The sequence below is a fragment of the Chrysochloris asiatica genome, unplaced genomic scaffold, assembly GCF_000296735.1.
Source record: "Chrysochloris asiatica unplaced genomic scaffold, ChrAsi1.0 scaffold00157, whole genome shotgun sequence".
Lineage (NCBI taxonomy): Eukaryota > Metazoa > Chordata > Mammalia > Afrosoricida > Chrysochloridae > Chrysochloris > Chrysochloris asiatica.
The window spans coordinates 1,393,163-1,396,977 of NW_006408675.1; the positions used below are offsets into that span (position 1 = coordinate 1,393,163).

The 3,815-nt window shown below is 37.1% G+C and overlaps 1 pseudogene; it reads left to right on the plus strand.

Moving 5' to 3' along the window:
* The first annotated feature begins 2,731 nt into the window (after positions 1–2,731).
* LOC102828576 lies at positions 2,732–3,546 on the plus strand (annotated as a pseudogene).
* Positions 3,547–3,815: the final 269 nt, after the last annotated feature.

Sequence of the window (3,815 nt, forward strand, 5' to 3'; positions counted from 1 at the left end):
CTACCAGAGCTCCTTAATTCTTCAATAGTAGTTACACACAAAGTGAAAAGTATCCTTTTAAAATTTCTCAAAACTCCTCAAATTGAAGAGATCAAGTACTTATAATAAAGAGAGCAACTGAAGACCTGGTAAAACAGAGGTACGAGATAAAAATAAAACTCTTCCAGAACCTCTCCCACAAATTTATAGATCAGTTACTTTATAATTAATAATTGCTAAGGAATAAGGCCATCAAAAATATTTACTGTTTGATTGAAATGAATTAATGGATGAAAGAAAAAATGTCGACTGGCAGAGAACTAGAGGAATGATTATTAGTCCTCAAGGCCTCTGCGCATGTAAACACATGAGACTCACCTAAAGAGGAAAAGAGAAGAAAGGTAAGAGAAAAGTCACTGTTATAAATTAAATCGCATTCCCCTCTAATATGTGTTGCAAATATTAATCCCCAGACCTGTGGATATGATCCCATTTATGAATAGGACTTTTGTCTTTATATTAAAAAGACCATATCAGTATTGGGTATAATTTAAACCAATCACTTTTAGGAAAGGAAGAACCAATGGGACACAGAACAAAGTCAACATGAATGGAGGAAAGACAGACACCATGTGGAGATCTCAAAGGTACCTCAAGAGTAACAAAGTAGCTAATTCAAAGACGGTCTCCCCAAAATGAACACAGAGCCTTTCCCTAGAGCTGGTACTCTGAATTCAGACTTCTAGCTGCCTAAATGGTGGGAGAATAAAAGCCACCAACCTGGTGTATTTTGGTTATGGTAGTAGCTCTAGCAAACTATGGCAGTTCCCTTACGTAAACTAAGGCTCTGTGTTCATTAAAAAGATATCAGCTGAATCATTCACTACCTTTATAAAACGGAAGTCATGAAAAGCCATTTCTATCTGCAGACTACCTATGGTACCATTTTGATTCTTAAATGGTGTCTGATTTTAAAATGAGAAATATTGCTTATAGTAAACATACTCATGTGCATAAAGAGTTATGAGGGTGAAATCTCTCATGGGGAAGGTGAGGCGGGGGAAAAGAGGTCTAGAAATCAGCATTACGACTGAAATCTGTGACTGAAATCCTGAGGATGTTGAAGCCTGTCCGGTTTCTTGTTTGAGCAGTTGTAAAGATGCATAAGAACATGCCCAGGGCACATAGCTGAGCAGTCACATACTGAGACATGCCATTAAGAAAGATCACCCATAAAAATTCTATATTTTATGGGACTTGCCATTCAGGAAGACCACCCATAAAAATGTTGTTTTTTACAGGTCAGACTGGTTTACCTAGTGCCCTAGGCATAACTTTAAAGGACAAACCTTCTACTGGGTCAAAGGACAATGCCAGAGTGGTGGTGGTTGTTGCTAGGTGCAGTTCTGACCCATAGTGACCTTGGGAGGAGTCTGAAATAGGGTCCTGAAGAACCACGCATGCTCAATATCTCAGGATAAGTTCTGCGCGCTCCTACCAAAGGCCTCTGCAATAGAATCCGTTTTGAAGAAATACTGTGTACACTCCAAATTATCATGTTGTTGTTGTTATTAAGTGCCATCAAGTTCATTCTGACTCATAGTGATTCTGTATAAGGTTTCCAAGGAGCAGTTGGTAGGTTTGAACTGCCGACCTTGTGGTTAGCAGTTAAATAACACACAAGCATGGCCCTACCTACACTGGTCATTTCTCAGAAATCCCCGCCTATTACCTATGAATAAACATGATATTCAAAGCCTGCTTAACCCCTCTGTCTCTCCACTTGCAAGCCTCTTTGCTAAAATAAAATTTTGTTTGTATGGGAAAAATTAGAAATTCAACTGTAAATATATATGTACACTATTCTTGTTTTAGATTCTAAATAAAGTACAACTTACCATTGGGTTTTGGGTTGTCAGTTCTATCAGGGAACCTTATTAATGGAGCATGTGGCTTGACTACCTAAAGAAAAAATAAAATACATGAAAAAAAGATGAAGCACTGAAATAACATCCTAGTACTAACTGTAAAAGAAATGAATTACTGAACCTTACATATCTTTAACTGAATTAAAATACTTAATATTTGACAAGAACTATAAATTTTATTCTTCCCAACCTGGAAAGCTAGTCTTGGAATTAACTTTTTTCTCTGTTATTCATATCTCTGTACACAAGATATTTTATTGTACTATCAACTGACTTCAAAACAATCCTGTGATTGTTTTGACTTCATATCCTATTACTTCTATGCTACCCTGGTTGAATAGTAGGAAAAGAATGGGTAGTTTCCTGGTTTATGCTAAGTGTTTTTTTCCTATATTGTGTTTATCAACATCTGACAGTTTAGAACAAGATGCAAACGCATAATCACACTGAAACTTAGGTAATTAAACAACTTTTTTCTAACTACAAAACAATCTATGCTAAAAAATTGGAAAAAAAACCAACAACAAAGAAAGCACAATGGAAATAAACACTATTTAAAATCCCAATACCCCTATAAACCAGACTACTAAAACATTTGATAGTCCTTTATTTTAGTCTTTTTCCTATACTCAAAAAAACAGGTATTTTTAAGAATTTTTTTTTTAATAACGGATATTTGAAGAGTACTAACATTTTCATGCCTAAAATTCTAGTAGGCGATTTTGCCAGAACCTGTGACCAAGTGAGAGTCAAGTGGAGCTGCCTGATTAGGCGATTGGCCCTAAAGCCAAGATCTGTCTCATTTTGGAGAATGCCTGGCCAACATGAGTGATATACAGGAGAAAACTTCAAGGGCAGAGAGTCGCACTCTCAGTCAAAATCTCCAACAGGATCTCCTGGCTTGTGTAAAATGAGAGAGTAGGGCAGGATCTCATCGCACATCAAGGATTTACAAACACTCTGAATCCCATTCTCAATCAAGAGCAAAATCCAGGTCAAGATTTAGAAGCATTCTCATAGACGTTAAGCCTCACTCAAGATTCCCCATTCTCATTCTCATGGGAGATCTCAAAGCAGGTCATATACACCAGAATATTGACATTGAAGGAGTAGAAGTCGAAGGCACAGGGAGCAGAGCAAATCCAGATGCCAACACTTGTCTTGGAGTGTTTGGTCTCAGTTTATACACAACAGAGAGAGATCTTCGTGAAGTATTTTCTAGATATGGACCATTGAGTGGAGTCAATGTGATTTTTGATCATCGCACTGGAAGATCTCGAGGATTTGCATTTGTTTAGTTTGAAAGAATAGATGACTCAAAGGAAGGAGGCTTTGGAAAGGGCAAACAGAATGGAGCTCAATGGCAGAAGAATTCATGTAGCTTTATTCTATCAAGCAGAGAGCACACACCAGGCATCTACACACAGGCAGACCAACTCAGAGAGCTGGTGGTGGTGGTGGTGGCGGTGCAGGTGGTATCAGATGCTGAAATTCTTACTATGATAGCGGATATGACTGTGGGTGTGACAGGTATGAAGACTACGATTCCCAGTACACAAGAAGATCACCTTTTCCTTACTATAGTCAACACAGATCATGATCAAGATCTCGTTCTTATAGCCCAAGAAACTATGGATAAATTAAGTGGTTGCAGTTAAGGACAGGCTTTCTTTTTAAATTTCCTTTTCTCTTTTATTTTAAATTCTGGATTTCCCCAAGTCTACTCTTGCCTACTCTTTAAAAAGAATCCTTTTAAAAAAAATAAAAAAGGAAAACATCTTTGATTTATTTAGTATGCACACTTTGTCAATTGCATTGTATTTTCCACTCTTTACTACACTCTTGAAGATGTAATTGTTACTGAGTAAATATCTTGAGTAAAAAAGGAAGAAAGAAAAAATTGCAGCT